Here is a 19879-nt window from a genome sequence, read left to right as displayed (position 1 = left end):
GCTCCCAACTCACCCCCCCCACTCTCATATACCTCTACACTCCATCCCTCCATCTCATCCTCGGCCTCCCCCTCCCTCTTCCCCCCTCCACCTCACTCACATACACTCTCTTCGTCAGTATTTCGCCCTCCATCCTCTCCACGTGGCCAAACCACCTCAATGTATTCCTCATAACGCTTCCTATCATATCCACATCCACACCACAGCGCTCCTTTATATCCTCATTCGTCAGCCTGTCTCTCCATGTGACTGAACAGGCTCCTCTTAAATAACTCATTTCCACTGCTCTCACTCTTGACTTGTGACCTTCCAGCAACGTCCAAACTTCACTACCATACTTTAGAGTTGGTATCACAGTAGCGTCATGTAGTAACTTTTTCACTTCCATGCTCACTTCCCTGTTTCTTATCACGGCTTTCAAGGAACCAGCAACCTTTCTTCCCTGCAGTACCCTTTCAAGCACTTCACCTTCCAAACCTCCACCCTTACTCATCACACTACCCAAGTACTTAAACGTTCTCGCATTTTCCAATTCCTCACCATCCAATCTTGCTGTACATTCAATGACTTCACCTCTCTCAAAGATCATCACTTTACTCTTCCCTACATTCACCTTTAGATTCCGTTTCTTACACACTCTCCCAAACTCATCCACCAAGCCTTGCAGCTCCCCTTCGTCTTCACTCAACAACAAAGTATCATCTGCAAACAACAGTACAGGGAGTTTCCAAACACTATCCTCTCTCACCAGAGCCACTCCAACATCCACTACCCTACCTTGTACCTCTTTTATTACCCCATCCATGTACAGATTGAACAACCATGGAGACATGACACATCCCTGTTTCAACCCAACCTTCAAAGAGAAAAATTCACTCAGATCACCATCCACACGCACTGCAGCCTTAGCACCATCATACATACTCTTCACAGCATTCAACAACTTCCCATCTACTCCATATATTCTTAATACTTTCCACAATCCTTGTCTATCCACCCTGTCATATGCTTTCTCCAAATCCATGAAAGCCGCATACAACTTCTTTCCCTTCTCTAGAAACTTTTCCACTAAAGATCTAGGAATGAATATCTGATCTACACAACCTCTTCCCTTCCTAAAGCTTCCCTGTTCTTTTCCAACTAATTCCCCTGTTCTTTCTCTAACTCTGTCAATAACTATCCTACCATACACTTTTCCTATTATACTAAGAAGACAGACGCCCCTATGATTACCACACACTTCTTTTTCCCCCTTTTCCTTTGCACAAGGGAATAATTATACCTGACTTCCAAACCTCCGGGACTCTACCTTCCTCCCAGGCCAATCTGCACATTTTCCACATCCATTCTACTACTATCTCTCCCCCATGCTTCAGCATTTCACCACACACTCCATCAATTCCTGGAGCTTTCCCTAATTTAACTTTCTTCATTGCTTCCACAACTTCTATCCTACTGATTTCTTCCTGTCTTCTCACCTCCCTCCTTCTCCCAGCCATTCCCTAGCCGCTTATACTCGCATTACTTCCATCCTCCATGTTCAACAATTCCTTAAAGTGTTCTCTCCATCTGCTCACTTTTTCTCCCTTCTCCACTAGTAACCTACCATTTTTATCTTTCGCTCCCCTGCTAACTTCACTTCCACCCTGTCTTACTCTTTTCACCTCTTTCCAGAACATTTTCTTACAGTCCCTCCACTTTACACTCAAATTCCTTCCAAATTCCTCATCCACTCTCTTCTTACTCTCTCTTACTAATCTTTTCACCTCTCTCTTTCTTTCTACATACTGTATAACTCTCTCTTCTGCCTCTCAACTTCTTCCATGCCCCTATTTCTCATCCATTCATTGTATGCTTTCTTCTTTTGTACCACAGCCTTTCTGACCTCTTCATTCCATCACTCTGTTCCTTGCACACCCCTCCGTCTTCTCTTCGTCCCACACACCACATCACATGCTGCACATATTTCTTCTGTAAGTATCCTGCACACACCTTCCACATCCCCCATCTGCTCCAATTCATATTTGCCCAATCGTTCCTCCACTTCTCTCTTATACTCTGCCTTTTTCTCATCCTTTTGTAACTGTTCCACTCTTCTTACACATACTCCTTCTTCCCGTCCTTCCCTTCTTCTATTTCTCCATTCTAATTGGACCTTGATTCTGGCCACCACCAAGTAGTGGTCAGAAAGTCCACTCCCCCAACCTCTATAAGCTCTTGCATCCATTGCACATTTTCGCATCCTTTCATCCACACACACATAATCAATCATTGCCTTCATTTCATTCAGTTCACCACCCAAACTTCTCATCACTCGCCATGTATACCTGTGGATCATTTTATGCCTGAAGAGAGTATTGGCTATCACCAACCCCCTCCCAGCACAAATGTCCACTAATGCACTGCCATTCTCATCTATCTCAGCAGGCACACCCCACTCACCAACTATTCCATCCAACTTCACATTCCCTACTTTACCATTCATATCACCGATCAAAAACACTCATTCCTTCCAAACTTTTCCATGCACACTTCCACATTTGTCCAGAACTCTTCTCTCACTCTGCCTGCATGATCTTGCATTGGCGCATACACACACACAATTGCCCACATTTGTATTCCAACTTTCAATCTTACCCACACAATCCTTGACCCAACTGATCCATACTCTTATACTCTTCTTCCATCTTTTACTCACAACTATACATACTCCTTCTTTTGCCCTCTCATTCTCACCTACTCCTGCACATATACCCCATCCATTCTCCCATTCTCTCACACTCTCACCTCTCCATTTCGATTCAGTTATTCCGCATACATCAACTTTCGCACCCTCAAGCACCTGGACAACTTCTCTCTCTTTCACCTCATCATTCGCCCCCCTTACATTCCAAGTTCCAATTACCATGTCCTTTGTCCAGTCCTTGTCCGAGGCTTATTGTTTGACTTTTTAGTTAGTTGTTTTCCGGAGAGGGGCACTAACCCTCTGCCAACCCTTTTAGTCGCCTTTTACGACAAGCAGGGATACTGGGGGAGTATTCTTGAAACCCCCCCCTACCCCCAGGGGGTAAATTTAATTACATGACACTTATCCACATTAAATTCCATTTGCCACTTATTGCTTCATTCATGAAGCTTGTTCAATTCCTCTTGCAGCTCTCAGCAAGAATCTGTGTTAGTAATTTTCCTTTGAATTTTTGCATCATCCACAAACATATTTAGATAGCTTCCATTTCCAATGTTACTGTATATGTCATTTATATATACTAAAAACATAACTGGTGCTAGCACTGAGCCCTGTGGCACTCCACTGGTCACTTCCCTCCATGTTTCTGAGAAACACCTGCATCTAACAGTGGAGATTGCCTTGGATACCTCCTTGATGGTACAGTTTCCAGTATCTAAATAGATAATGTCCACCCATCCTTCTCTTTTCTGTAATGTTTCTATAACTCTATCATAATAGCTTAAAAGATTAGCAACACATGATTTTCCCTTCCTAAAATCAAAATGCCTCTCTGTTATCATACCATGTTCTTCTAGATGTTTTATCCAAACTTCCCTTATCAACTTTTCTGGTACCTTACTTACAACACTGGTCAGTGATACTGGTCAGTAGCTGAGTGGATCATGTCTATTCCCTTTCTTGAATAGGGGAACAATGTTTCCTTTCTTTCAAATATCAGGTAGTTTACCTTGACCTAAGGATTCCTTAAATATTAAATACAATGGTCTGCTTAGCTCTTCCGCACATTCATGCAACACCGAACCTGAAATTCCGTCAGGACTATTTGCTTTTCCTTTGTCCAATTTACATAACTCCTCCTGTACTTCTTTTTCTGATATTTGCATATCTGGTAAAACATGTGGGCATGCATATTCCATATCCTCTCTCTTAAAATTTCTCTCTTTTGTAAAAACTGATTGAAAGTTTTTATTTAGTACAGAACTTCACAAATATCTTTTTCTTGTGTACAGATGATCCCCTCATCATAATGGACTGTAGTTTGGCATTATCTTTGGTTTTACTTCGGATGTAGCTGTAAAAAAGCTTAGGCTGATCACTACTTTTATTTACAATGTCCTCCTCAAACTGTCTCTGAGCCTCCCTCCTTATCATTGTATAATAATTTCTTGCCTGTGTGTGTGTGTGTGTGTGTGTGTGTGTGTGTGTGTATGCGCGCGCGCGCACGCATGCGTCTATAACCAGACGTCTTAATCCCGTAAGGAGTGGCCACAAACAAACTGCCTCCATGTTGCCCAGTCCCCCGCCATTTCACTGCCCATCTCTCAGCACACACCCACCTCCCTCATATACTTCTCCACTCCATCCCTCTATTTCATCTCATCCTCGACCTCTCCCTCCCTCTACCCCCTCGACCTCACTCACATTCTCTCCTTGTTAGTCTCTCGCTCTCCATCCTCTTGACATGGCCAAACCACCTCAGTGAATTTCTAACACTATCTATCACAACCACATCCACAGCACAAAGCTCCTTCACCTCCTCATCTGTCAGTCTGTCTCTCCATGTAAGTTCACATGCTCCTCTCAAATAACTCATTTCCACTGTTCTCACGCTCAACTTGTGTCCTTCCAACAACGTCCAAGCTTCAATTCCATACATTAGAATTGGTATTACTGTCGTGAATTTGCCAAATTGTGTTTTTATACAAATTCATGACACTATATTATTGCAGGAGCTCAAGATGCATTAGTGAAAAAAAAACAAATATTCACTCAGCTATACAACCCGACAGTGCTCCAACTTGGATTATTCTCAAACCGTTCGTTAGTGTTTCACATGTGATTGTTTTTATACACGCCCTTAGCACATTACTGAGTGATACTTTTGTATATTTATCATTCCTCTTCCCTGCCTCCTTAGCCGTTAAGCTAAGCCATGCCTGCTTCCCGTGATCACGTAATGCTTTGTGGCTGCCGTGAGAACGTTGGTCAGCTGGTGTAGTGCTGCCAGGGGAGGAGGATCTCAAGAACAGTGCAGAGCAATGAAGACCTCATTCTGCGGCTTATCACCCAGTCTCTAGCAGTTCTACGACCCCCGCACCTCCCCACCAAATTGGTGAACAGCAACAGTGGACATCAGCAGTACACAGTAAAGTGGCCTGAGTAGCAGTGCCACCCAGTCTCTTTGCAGCCACAATTCCATTATCTCCACTGACCAGTATTTTCTTTGTGTTTTCTAGGCTTAATATTAGCTAGTTGTCTGATCTGAGTGAGTGATTACTCGTTTAAGATATCTCGTAATGTATGAATTCATTTTGTTCGTAGTTGTGGTAGGTGGGGGTGATCACCATCCACTCACTCAATGTTGTGCTGCTTTGGGTGTCTGCCCTTTCCTCTCTTCCATCCTTCCTCTTCTGTCTTTCTTTCCTTCATTTTTTCCTCTTTCTTCTGCCTACAGGTGACTTTATACTCCCTCTTCTGTCTTCCTTTTCTTCATTCTTTCCTCTTTCTTCTGCCTATGGGTGACTCTACACTGAGTAACAAGCCAAATGGTTTCCTGTGCACCAGGAAACCATTTACTATGCTGGATGGTAACCATATAACCAAATTATGGCTCCTGGTGGCTTAGTGGGTAATTAAGGTGCTCCAGTCAGATTAAGCCTGCGTAGGTTTATATCCAAGGGGTGGTTGGGATTTACTGCCCATGTAATGCCACTCAGGGATGCGTGAGGCTGGTCACCTTCATCTTAAATGTCAAGACCAACTTGCCTAGCCCCAGGTTCCTACGCTCCTTACGGGGCGACACAGGATTGGATGATGGATGGATGGATTAACCCCTTAAACGTGGATCGTCTTGTTTGTGACGCTCGGCCAAAAGGACATAACGGCGGATCGTCGCGTTTGCGATTCTAGTAAATTTTGAATAACCGCGGGCAAGCAGGCTCCAGCTGATATTGTCTATCAGTACCGCCACCCTTTAGCTACTTTTAGCACACTTGACCTTTGTACTACTGACCTCGGTTGTTGCCAAGTATCATTTTTTTTACCCACCCACGCACCGCTGCCCGGCCCTCCCTCGTCGTGCGATATGGCAGCGCGCGGACTGCTCATACGTGTCAATCCGCGCCTTCCTCTTGCAAGCACTTTATGCTAATTGGAAACGCTTGTTTCCCCAGTTGTCACACTAGCATTTTTTCCCGCGGTTTGCCCCTGTTTAGCGTCAGTCCACCAGAATCTTTCAAGGTGACACCATGTCAAACTCAAGCTCTTCCGAGTCTGTGCCTTCCAGCCCTCCGAAAAAGGGTTTTGTGACCTCCACCCCGTACAAACCCTTACAAGGAACTGCTAAGGGACTTAGTGACTCGGCTATAGCAAGTGAGTTATTGAAAGCGTCCATGGATTATGGAAGTGACGTCGGTGTTTTATCTAGCCTGGCAGAGTCAGACACACTATCGAGTGCTGAGTCTGAGGTGCCAGAAGTGACTATTCCTGTGCCCAGCACCTCAACAGGCAAGGCTCCAGTGAAAAGGGGCCTAGTGTATGGAAAGGGGGCCAAGAGGAGACGAAGTGGTGACCCAGCTTCCCAGCCATTGTCCCCTACACCACATCACGCCGCCGCCATCCCGCCACGCACTCCCAGCCCCATTCTCTTGTCGTCATCTTCAGCTGCCCTTTCTCCGGAGTCTTCGGAGTCGCCTTCACCACCTCAGAAGGGAAGTAGGCAGTCTAGTTTACGTAGAGGTTTCCGTAGGCCCAGTGTCCGTGCTAGTAGGAGTAGAACTTTGTCTCCTAGTGTGAGACTTGCTATGGTTACTCGCATTAGGCAACTCACCAGTCACGCCACTGCGAGTGACCTTGAACCTTCGGCTTATCTCCCCACCACCACCACCACCACCACCACTACACCGACACGACCTAGGACAGCCTCTGCCTCACGCACTGCCTCACCCACTACCACACGGCCTGCCTCACCCCCCGCTGCCCCCACCACCTCCCAGCCTAGGCAGGGCACTCTGGATGCCTTCGTGTGGTCTGAGGGCTCAGATTTTGTGCCGGAAGATCTGCCCTTTGATGCCAGTGGGTGTGGAATACAGGCTGACTTCCCTGTCCCAGAGGATGGTGAATGTTTGGACTACCTGTTGGCCTTCCTGGATAACGAAGTAATGGAGCAGATTTGTACCGAGACGAACAGGTACGAGGGGCAATCTGCTGCAGTTCATGAAGGTGAAGGTGATGCTGCAACGCCATCCACGTCGCGGATGGCAGCATGGGTTCCTGTAACGATCAGGGAACTGTTTGTATTTATTGGCTTGATGTTTTTGATGCCCCACAATTGGAAGCACAAGCTCGAGGAATACTGGAGTGCTGACGATCTTTGCCCCACACCCATCTTCAATAAATACATGAGTCGCGATCGTTTCAGGCAACTCATGACTTACCTTCACTTTGCGAACAACGATGAGCCTTCCCAAACTGACCCACTATGGAAAGTGAGGGGAATCCTAAACCTGATCAAGGATATGTTTACGAGGTTCCTTCGCCCCTTCAAGAAAGTTGTGATTGACGAGTCCTTGGTTTTGTTCAGGGGCCATCTTCGGTTCGTGCAGTATATTCCTAGCAAACGCCACCGCTTTGGGATAAAGTTTTTCGTGCTGTGCGACTGCAAGACGGGGTTCGTCTTAGACTTCGTTATCTACACCGCCAGCAATGTGGACTTGGACAAGACTGACCCCCTTGGATTCTCTGGTTCTGTGGTGAAAGTGCTTTTGGAAAAGTACTTTGGCAGGAATCATGTCCTGTATACGGACAATTATTATACAGCACCCAAATTCGCCAAGTACCTTTCTGAACACGGCGTAGGATCATGTGGCACTGTCCGTAGCAATAGGGCACACCACCCTGCCTTCCCCGAGGCTGAAAGATCAAACCGGGGAGACGTGCACCTGAAGAAAACTGACAAGATGCTGGCGATCAGGTGGCACGATAAGAGAATCGTCAATGTGCTCACCACAGTTCACAAGGGGGAAATGCAAGCCACAGGGAAGGTCGACAGAAGGACTGGCGAGCCTGTGATGAAGCCTGATGCTGTGATTGACTACAACGTCAATATGCGGCTGGTGGACAAGTCTGACATGATGATCGGAGAGATAGACTGCCTGAGGAGGAACTGTTGCTGGTACAGGAAGGTGTTCTTGCACTTGCTTGATATGTGCATGCTGAACGCCTTCACCCTGTATAAGATCAAGAACAGGAAGCCAGCAAACTACTCTCTCCGGCGTTTTTCAAAGACTTGTGTGTACCAGCTGCTTCAGCGTTTTGGGCAGGTACTGCCATCAGGTCCCAGGCGCCACCCACACACACCTCCAGACTGCCTACAGTGTCAGGACTACCTTCAGCGACACCGCCTGGAGCCACTGCCTGCCACTGCCAAGAGGGGAAAAGCACTCAGGAGGTGTCATGTGTGCAGCCACACTACCAGGCAGGACAGAACATTTAGGCACACCTCCTTGCAGTGCAAAGAGTGCAAAATTCCCCTCTGTGCTTACCCGTGTTTCTTTGACTACCACAGCCTGACTAGATATTGAAAATAAGGGTAAGAATCTTGAAAATAATACTGAGAGTGACAGTGATACTAGTGTTTAGTTTTCTTTTACGTACTGACAGTGACAGTCTGATGAGTGTAAATTAGTGTATGTAGTTGTAAAAGCACTGACAGTGACAGTGTTTTTTTGTGTAAATAACTGTACATAGTAATAATATAAGTACTGAGAGTGACAGTCACTCCAGTGTAAGAAGTTGAAAGCATATGTTTCTATTCTATGTTCTGACAGTGACAGTTTGTTGTGTAGAAAATATTATTTTTATAACAAATGACAGTGACATTGATGAATAAGGCAAAAAACTGACAGCTAGAGTGAAAGTGAGCGATAGAAATGAAGTGCGAGTGGCCGACAGGAGTGAGAATAAAGTGCCTGCCGTAAGGCTGAATAAACTCGCGCCACGGTGGTCTTCCTCATTCCCGCTTCACAATACTGGCAGTGACAGTGATTTTTAAGGCCGTAATAGTGCCAAGCGAGCCTTTGCGAAGTACTATGAAGGAAAATAATGTAGTATACGTGTTTTTAGCTGTGAAAAGGTAAATGTGTGTTCAGTGACGGGAAGATCGCCGCCGCGCTGCATGTCGGCCATACGCTCCGTTCATTATAGCCTTATTTTCAGTGCTTATTGTACAAATATGGATTCCAAACTACCTGTATGTTGTTGTATAAAGTGTACTGTGACAGACTGAGGCTGTGGTAGAAAGAAAACCGGGTTTCTGGAGGTGTGAAAGTGAAGACTTTGTTACCCAACTTTGCAAGTCTTCACAAGTCCTTTGGTAGTCCACGAAGGCTCAACATCTGTCTCAGGAGAAAGCTGAATGTAAGTACGATATGCCATAAAAATTTTAATGTTCTAGGGTTAATCTCTGATTTTTGGCAAATATTTTCCCACAGGTACTCAGACCCCGCTACAACCCCGCCACACGGGGAGGATCGGCCGTACACGGCCGCATTTAAGGGGTTAATAAATTTACATGTCTTTTCTTCAGGCTTAATTAAAACTAAGAATCTGTTTCATTTCTCCATACTGTGTTTACTTTAGTTTGCTACATCCAGTTTGCATAAACTTCTTATATTAACCCCCTCGCACTCTTTCGACACAACCTGAGTCCAACCACTTCCAAGTACAGTAACCTCCTGTCCAACACGATAATACTGTATTGTCATGCACAGGTCCCGTGTTGGACCAAAAACGTGTTGGACAAACAACAGAGCTTATGGGGAGAAATGAATTATGTCAGCAACCCTAGGAAAAGTCATCCTAAATACCTACCATATACCTTCACATATATTGGTACTACTGTAATTATAGTAAATGGTGCTGTACTATGAATGATAACTAACTTTTTAGGATAGTGTTGGTGGGCTTGCTGGGAATGGAAGGTGGTATCCAAGGCTGTAGGTAGTCCTACTGGGTCCCCGGAGGATGGCTGCTGGCGTCACTAGCAGGTAATGGCTGCTGCTCCTCCTGAACCTCTCTCATAAATCCTGCGAAATCACACTCAGAATCACTATCCTCATCCACATCCATGGAAGGTCCTGCTTCTGCCTGTCCTAGCACTCTATAAGCCTTCACTGCTGCCAGGATCTTGTCTTGGTTTTTTATTATGGTCCTCACACTGGCTTCATTCACGTCGTAGGCCTTGACGATGTCCACTTTCCTCTCCCTTTTCTTCTTCCTCTCGATGATTTCTAGCTTGGTGGCCTGAGGGAGGTGCCGCCACTTCTTGGGGTTCTCAGAAGGCTTCCTAGGCATCGTGAGCAGGATAAAATGCAGTATCAAGGGCAGAAAATGCAGCGAGAAAAAAGCACCTCCCAATGTGAATTATGCGACTGAGTGGCACTGTGGCGGGAGAAATTTAAACAAAACATCACGTGAAAGCAGAAGCATTTTTGACTGGGCGACATCACGATCACGTCACGATAGCGGGTGGGGGAGGCAACTTGATCAGAAGTTTTGATTGGCCGTCAGCATCACAGGAACGTCCAGTATGACCGTGTTAGACCAGGGGTGATCGTGCTAGAGGCGAACTCTGCGGAATTCGCCCACTTCTTGGAGCTCCATGTGTTATGCTAATGCACCCATGTTATTGTAATTAAATTGTATTAAATTGTACTAATTTTTTGCTCTCCGTGCTGGACGTGAATCGTGCTGGACAAACGCGTGTTGGACGCGAGGGTACTGTACTGAGTGACAATCTCGTCAGCCCAGACCTCATGCTCCCCACACTCCTCACTCAACTATTCGTGCAGTATCAGAAACTGATTTCAAGCATTTTATTCCCCCGCCCTTATTGCAACTGTATTGTTTTGAAACTGGTATATGTTATAAATTAATGAATGATCTTCCTATTAAAAAAAAAAAAAAAAAAAAAAAAAAAAAAAGGAATTACCATATTGTATCATTCACTTATTTATATATAAAGAAGCGCTGTGGTGTTGATGTGGATGTGATAGGAAGCGTTATGAGGAACACACTGAGGTGGTTTGGCCATGTGGAGAGGATGGAGGGTGAAAGACTGACGAAGAGAGTATATGTGAGTGAGGTGGAGGGGGAAAGAGGGAGGGGGAGGCCGAGGATGAGATGGAGGGATGGGTTGGAGAGGTATATGAGAGAGGGGGGTGTGAGCTGGGAGCAGGGGAGTGAAATGGCGGGGGACAGGGCGACTTGGAGGCGATTTGTTTGTGGCCACCCCAAACGGGATTGAGGCGTCTGGCAATAGATAGATAGATAGATAGACTTATTTATTTAGTGCTCATTTATTCACCAACATATAACTATTTTGGCAATGATTATAGAATATTGCAGAGCATTTATCTGTGATCCATTTTGTAAAAAAATGACACTTCTATACTAGAAAATTTTTTATGGCATACGGAATAACAATAGTCATTCATCACGCCTGGCCGCTCTGAGTGAACTGTTTCCTATCATTTCATTCTCGGCCACCCAGACCTCACGTTGCCCACATTCCTTACTCAGTGATTTGTGTGGCATCGAAAAATGATTACAATCATTTCATTCCCCTGTCCTAATTTTTAACTGTATTGTTATGAAACTGATACATGTTACAAATGAATAAATGATCTTCCCAATGAATGAAAAAATAAATAAATAAAGGATATAAAACACCATACTTTATCGTTCAATAATGTATTCATTTACTCTCTCTCATATATACAGTGTGTGAGTACTGTATATGAGTATATGTCAGTGAGTAAATGAATACATTACTGAATGATAAAGTATGATGTTTTATAGCCTTTATTTATTTATTTTTTTCATTCATTAGGAAGATTATTTATTCATTTGTGACTTGTATCAGTTTCATAACAATACAGTTAAAAATTAGGACAGTAGCAGCCGTGGCTCAGTGGGTTAGAACGCTCCGCTCTGACCGAAGGGTCGGAGTATCAAATCCACCCAAGGGTCATTGGTAATCAGGAAGGGTATCCGGTCATAAAATGCTACACGCTCCAGTCCAAAAGTCCTCTACCCAGGGGCAACGCCTTAGCCCTTCGGGGATACCTGGCGTAAAACCAAATTACAGTTAAAAATTAGAGCAGGGGAATGAAATGATTGTAATCATTTTTCGATGCCACACAAATCACTGAGTGAGGAATGTGGGGAGCATGAGGTCTGGGTGGCCGAGAATGAAATGATAGGAAACAGTTCACTCGGAGCAGCCAGGCGTGATGAACGACTATTGTTTTTCCGTATGCCATAAAAAATTTTCTAGTATAGCTAGAAGTGTCATTTTTATACAAAATGGATAGCAGATAAATGTTCTAAAATATTCTATAATCATTGCTGAAATGTTTATATGTCTGTGAGTAAATGTGCACTGAATAAATACATGAATGATACAATACAGTAATTCCTTTTTTTTATTTTTTTTCATTCATTAGGAAGATCAAACAACAAATTGTTGTGTAAAAAATACAGCAAATTATATGGCCAGACTCAACCTACGTCGATAGAGTGCGAGCGGTTGGATTTCACTTCGACGAATCCTGTGTCAAAAGAGTGTGAGCGGTTGGATTCTTCACCGAGCCCCCGTGTATGAAAGGGTTAATCACGACTGGTAGTTAAACCAATTCTTTCACATTAATTCATCAATCTGCTTGTGCCTGCCAGGAGTTAGCACCTGCAAGAAATCTGTCTTTATTAGTATTAAATATCGATTGTCAGGGGTAAGGACACTTCTCTGAGGCCAACATTATCAACAATTCACCATTCTCTTAAGAGAACAGGTAACGCAAGCCAGAATAAAGTAAAACTTACTACTTTATTTCATAAGTTGATAGCCCTCGTGTCTGTGGTGACACGTTTTTTCTCCCATAAGTAGGTGAGATATATTCAGTACCGGTATATTTCTTTTCCCACCGTGAGAACTGATGACTTATTTGCAATTTATTCATATTTCCCTTTCCCTTTTGACAATCACAGTACTGCCATGCAGTGAATTTTTTGTTGTACCCTTTCAAGCACTTAACCCTCCAAACTTCCATCCTTACTCATTGCGCTACCTAAGTACTGTTCTTAAATGCACTCACATTTCCCACTTCCTCATCATCCAACCTCACTGTTCATTCAGTGACTTTTGATCCTCATCATCCAACCTCACTGTTCATTCAGTGACTTCATTTCTCTCGAAGACCATAACTTTACTCTTCCCTACATTCACCTTTAGATTCCATTTCTTCCATACTCTTCCAAACTCATTTGCCAAGCCTTACAGTTTCCCTTTGTCTTCACTTAACAATACAGTATTATCTGCAAAAAACAATGCAGGAAGTTTCCAAATGTTGTTCTCCCTCATTAGGGCCACTCCAACATCCACTCCCCTACCTTGTATCGCCTTTATAACTCCATACATATACAGACTGAACATCCATGGAGACATGATACATCCCTGTTTCAATCCAACATTCAAACAGAAAAATTCATTCAATTTACTACCCACATGCACTGCAGCCATAACCCCCTCGTGAATACTCTTCACAACATTCAACAACTCACCATTTACTCCAAATATTCTTAATACTTTCCACAATCCTTGTCTATCCACCTTGTTATATGCTTTCTCCAAGTCCATGAAGGTCGCATAGAGCTTCTTCCCCTTCTCTAGAAACTTTTCCACTAAAAGGCCTAAGAATGAATATCTGATCTACGTAACCTCTTCCCCTTCTAAAACCTCCCCGTTCTTCTCCAACTAATTCTTCAGTTATTTCCCTAACTCTGTCAGTCAGTATACTGCCATATACTTTTCCTGTTACCCCAAGAAGACAAATGCCCCTATGATTGCCACACACATCTTTTTCCGCTTTTCCTTTATACAGGGAAATAATTATACCCAGTGGTGGGCATAACGCATTAATCTGTTATTAACGAAGCGAATGTTTTTGTTAACGAGTTAAAGCGTTAATTTGTTTTTGAACTTACCGGATTAGCGGTAACTTCCGTTAACATTTCCGTTGATCCGTTAATTACTGTATGTCCTAAAACATTTCACTTCAGGTCAGAAACGCTTCTAATCGACATTTAAATAATCAAATTGATAGTGTCAAAGGTAGTGGTGAATGACACCATGATTCAGAAATAGATACGAATTTTGTGTGTGTGTGTGTGTGTGTGTGTGTGTGTGTGTGTGTGTGTGTGTGTGTGTGTGTGTGTGTGTGTGTGTGTGTGTGTCTCAGATCTAAGTTCATGTATGTTATATGAACTTAGATCTGAAGTTGTGAACCATCTGTTATATGATATAACAGATGGTTCACAACTTCACGCAGGTTTCATAACGGCATACTTCGACCATGTTGCTGGAGAAAAAAAAAAAAAAATAGCAGCTCATAAAACAGTGAAAAGTCAAATAAATTCCCATAATGAATATTTCTAGTACTGTCATATCACTCACTATCCGAAAATATCATACATACCATGCACGTGCAGACACTGTACTCATTTATAATCAATACTCGAACATGGTATTGATACTGCGGGGCTTAAGCATAGTGCTGGTAATATCGACTCTAAGCCAACAGAATTTTGGTGTTTGGACTGTGGACAGATCATACTCATGGATTCAGTTTCATAGTGGTGGTGTCTCAGTCCAGTAAGTCTTAGTAGTCTGTAGTCGGCCAGGACAGAATGAATAGGCAGGAAAGTGAGGAAATTGTTGTAGCTGGTGATGGTTTCATATGTAAAACTAGTGGATTAACAGTTAATTTCCATTAATTTTTGGCAGAAGTAAGCCAAATTAACTGATTAACTTTAACGAAGCTAATTATCTGATTAACGGATTAACGGTTAACGAAGCTAACGTTTTTCATTAACTTGCCCACCTTCCAATCCTCTGGGACTACCTTCCTCCCAGGCCAATCTGCACATCTTACATATCCATTCTACTACTATCTCTCCCCGAGGCTCCAGCATTCCACCACACACTTCATCAATTCCTGGGGCTTTCCCCATTTTGACTTTCTTCACTGCTTCCACTACTTCCAGCTATTGCTTTCTTCCTCTATTCTCACCTCCCTCCTTCTCCCAGCCATTCCCAGCCACTTATACTCACATCTCTTTCATTCTCTACATTTAATAGCTCCTGAAAGTGCTCTCTCCATCTCTCTGCTCACTTTTTCTCCCTTCTCCACTACGAATCTGCCATTTTTATATTTCACTCCTCGACTAACTTCTTGATCACCCTGTTTAACTCTCTTTACCCCTTTCCAGAACATTTTCTTACATTCCCTCCACTTTACACTCAAATTCCTTCTAAATTCCTCATCCACTCTCTCCTTACTCTCTTTTACTAATCTTTTCACTTCTCTCTTCCTCTCTACATACAACTCTCTCTTCTGTCTTTCAACTTCTTCCAAGCCCTTTTTCCCATCCACTCACTATATGCTTTCTTCTCTTGCATCACAGCTTCCCTTGCCTCTTCATTCCACCATGCTGTTCCTTGTACCCCCTTTCATCTTCTCTTCACCCCCACACACCACCTCACATGCTGCACAGATTTCTTCTGTGAATAGCTTGCACACACTTTCCACATCCCCCATTTGCTCCGATCCATATTTACCCAATCATTCCTCCATGTCTCTTATATTCTGCCTTTTTTCCATCCTCTTGCAACCTTTCTACCCTCCTTGTATTGACTACTTCCTCTTGTCCTTCCCTCCTTATAATTATTCCTCCACTGCATTTGAACCTTGACTTTTACCACAACCACGTGGTGGTCGGAAAGTCCACTCCCCCAATCTTTGTATGCTCTTGCATCCATTACAAACCTTCTCATTCTGTCATCCACACACACATAATAAATCATTGCCTTCTGTTTGCTCAGTTCACCACCCACCCTTTGTATCACTCGCCATGTATACCTGGGGATCATTTTGTGCCTAAAGAGGGGATTGGCCATCACCAAACCCCTTCCCACACCAATGTCCACTAAAGCAAAGCCATTCTCATCCACTTTCGGAGACGAAGCACATCACTTGCAACCTTAAGCACTCATCCGCCTGTGGACCAGACAACAAATGCAACATACACCTTAAACACCTGGGCCCACAAGGCATACAAGCACTCACCAACATTTCAAACTACAGCTACCCAAACACCATTATACCCAACATCTGGAAGCATGGCACTATCATCACTATCTCCAAACCCAACAAAGACCCCACGTTAACTTCCTCACACTGCACCATCACACTCCTCTACACCCCCTCCAAAGTCACTGAACAACTGGTATTATAACTAGTTACACCTCACATCCCCCTAGCCCCATCACAACATGGTTTTAGGCCACTACACTCCACAAATACTCTTCTTACAGACCTTACACAGAGAATTTTCGATGGCATCAATTCAGCTAGGCCATTACACAGAACACTCCTAGTCACATTAGACATTAGCAAAGCTTTTGATGCCATCCCCTGTCACAACATCACAAACAAAATATCCAACACAAACATGCTCAATACCACAAAAAGATGGCTGGCAAAACTATTTAGCAGGCAGATGTACACATGTAACATTTGCCGGTCAGTCATCGAACATCAGAAACTTAACAAACAGCATTCCCCAAGGATCTGTTTTGTCCCCTACTCACTTTAACCTATACATGGACGACATACCCACACCCCACACACCACAAATACACATAGCTTCCTATGCAGATGACATAACATTTACATGTACACACCAGAACACAAACACAACCACACACATCCTCCAACCTTACCTCAACACACTACACGAATTGTTCACCACAAACAGGCTCAAAACAGACTCAGCCAAATCTACAGTGATCCTTCTCACAAAATGGACAGCAGAACACAGTCACATTCCACACCTCACCATAAACAACACTTCCCTACCACACATACACACACACACACACACACACACACACACACACACACACACAAAATCCTTGGCATAATACACAATACATGAAAGTCATTTAACCCCTACATGCCGGCGGTTTTCCGATGTTGCACCCTCCTCCCTATGGGGGATATCCATAACGGAAAATAATACCCTTACTTCAAACCCTAATATCTGCCAAATAATAAAAGCTAGAGAAAATATTAAAGATACATAAAACTCACCTACTCTTCGTCTTTCAAATGAAAGTATCCCCATGTCTCCAGGTGATCCCATCGATGAGTAAGGATAAGTTAAAGCTCAAAGGGTGGCAGGAAGATGCTTGTGGCTATACACGTCAACCGGCGTTGCTCCACGCCCATTTTTTTTTTTTTTTTTTTTTTTATGTGAGGAAGAAGGAACCAAAGGCAACGAGCCCACAAAACTGTTCCTTTCAAGAGGAAAACAAAATACAAGAGAGAGCCAAATTCAAAATCCATTCATTTCGAGATGCTTGGACACATTGCGTTTGAAAGACTGTAGATCATAGGAAACAGGAAATACGGACAGAGGGAGACAGTTACAGAGTTGACCTGTTGCATAAATGAAGGACTGGGAGTAAAGGTTAACTCTTGCATTAGAGAATTGGATAGAAAAGGGGTGAGAGTTTGCTGCTAGACGGGTGCTACGCGCCTGTCGTAGAGGTGGAGAAATGCATGCAGACAGTTCAGAGGAACAGTGACCTTTGAAGTAGCAATAGAAAAGAGATAAAGATGCAACAGTGCAACGAAGAGACAGAGATTGAAGGGAGTCGAGAGGGAGAGTTAATGAGATGAAAAGCCTCTGACTCCATCCTATTGAGAAGAGCTGTATGTGGGGAGCCTCCCCACACATGAGAGTTGTACTCCATGCAGGGGTGGATAAAGCCCCTGTATAGAGTCAACAATTGTGCTGGGGTAAAGAAGGTACGGAGTCGATTTAGCACACCCAATCTCTTGGAAGCAGATTTTACAAGAGATGTAATATGAGCTTTCTAAGATAAGTCCCGAGTAAATGAAACCCCAAGCATGTTCAACGATGATGCAGGATTAAGCTGAATATTATTAAACATTAGTGGGTATAACTGTGGAAGATTTTGTCGGGTTGACAGGTGCAAAAACTGGGTCTTTGATACATTAAAAACAACCATTTTTTTTTACCCCCGTCAGAGATACGAGCCATGTCAGACATTAGGTGTGCCATAGCCTCATCCCTTGTTTGTTGATGTAACTGCTGAGATGGACGTTGTGGGAATTGAATGGAAAGGTGAAGGGTGGAGTCATCAGCGACTGAGTGGACAGGGTTAGATGTACAGCTTAGAAGGTCATTGATGAATAGAAGGAAGAGAGTTGGTGATAGGACAGAGCCCTGAGGAACACCACTGTTAATAGATCTAGGAGAAGAACGATGGCCGTCTACAACAGCGGCTATAGAACGATCAGAAAGGAAGCTAGAGATGAAGGCACAGATAGAAGGATAGAAACCGTAAGAGGGCAGTTTGGAAATTAAAGATTTATGCCAGACTCAATCGAAAGCCTTTGAGATGTCAAGTGCAATGGCAAAGCTTTCGCCAAAGTCCCAAAAGGAGGATGACCAGGAGTCTGAAAGGTAGGTGAGAAGATCGCCTGTGGAGCGTCCCTGACGGAACCCATACTGACGATCAGAAAGGAGGTTGGGATAGAAAAGATGCTTCAAAATTTTTCTATTAAGAACAGACTCGAAAACTTTTGAGACAGAGGATGTTAGAGCAATTGGACGATAGTTAGAGGGTTGGGAATGGTCACCCTTCTTTGGGACTGGCTGAATGAGAGCAAACTTCCAGCAAGAAGGAAAGGTACAAGTTGATAGACAATGGCGAAAGAGTTTGCCCAGGTAGGGTGTAAGCACAGAACCATAGTTCTTGCGAACAACAGGAGGGACTCCATCAGGCCCATATGCCTTATTAGTATTGAGGCCTGTGATGGCAGAAAATACATCAGCTCAAGAAATTTTAATGTTAGCCATGAGGAAGTCAGAGGGGGGAAGTGATGGAGGAACAGCACCAGAATCGTCTAAGGTGGAACTGGAGGAGAAAGTCTGAGCGAAGAGATCTGCTTTATCAGTAGAAGAAATAGCAACAGAGTAATCAGAGTAGAAAAGAGGAGGGAAAGATGATGAGGTAAAGTTGTTAGAAAGGTTTTTGGCAAGGTGCCAGAAGGAGCGGGAAGAATTCGAGCTGTGAGCATTTTGTACGGATGAAATTATTTTTAGCAGAGCAAAGAACAGACTTAGCACGATTCTGGGCAGAAACGTATAAAAGATGTGATTCAGGGGTGGGATGGCTCTGGTACCTTTTATAGGCCCTCTCCTTGTTGCGGACAGCATTAGAACAAGCGTGATTAAACCAAGGCTTTCTTGCATTAGTCAAAGGATATGAGAAAGGAATGTATGCTTCCATGCCTGAGAGAATAACCTCCGTAATGCGCAAGGCACATCCAGATGGCTCCCGGCCATGGAAGCAAAACTCATTCCAGGAAAAATCAAAGAAGTACTGCCTGAAGGCCTCCCAATCCGCAGCTCCAAAGTGCCAGAGACGACGTTTTTTTGGAGGGGCCGCAGGCTGTACCAGAGCGATAGGACAGGTTAAGGTGATAAGGTTGTGATCGGAGGAGCCCAACGGAAAGACAAGATTAACAGTGTAAGCAGAAGGATTAGTTGTAAGGAAGAGGTCAAGTATGTTGGAGCTCTCTTCGAGGCGGTCACGGATACGGGTAGGGTGCTGTACAAGCTGCTCTAGGTTATTAAGGATAGAAAAGGTGTAGGCTTGTTCACCAGGTGGATCAGTGAAAGGAGAGGAGAGACAGAGGTGGTGGTGAACACTGAAATCTCCAAGAATGGAGATTTCAGAGAAAGGAGAAATAGATAGAA

At 43.8% G+C, this 19879-nt stretch overlaps 1 protein-coding gene across 1 annotated transcript in view; it reads right to left on the bottom strand.

The window, feature by feature from the left end:
* Nucleotides 1–19879, bottom strand: part of LOC145390617 (ecdysteroid-regulated 16 kDa protein-like) — a 102130-nt gene that overhangs the window by 17268 nt on the left and 64983 nt on the right. The gene's annotated exons all lie outside the window — the stretch shown is intronic.

This window comes from Coenobita brevimanus, chromosome 15, assembly GCF_032717465.1.
Source record: "Coenobita brevimanus isolate Jiangsu-jjx chromosome 15, ASM3271746v2, whole genome shotgun sequence".
In the NCBI taxonomy this organism is placed as follows: Eukaryota; Metazoa; Arthropoda; class Malacostraca; order Decapoda; family Coenobitidae; genus Coenobita; species Coenobita brevimanus.
Note: the sequence above shows the minus strand (reverse complement) of the source record. Positions and strands in the feature narration are given on the sequence as shown.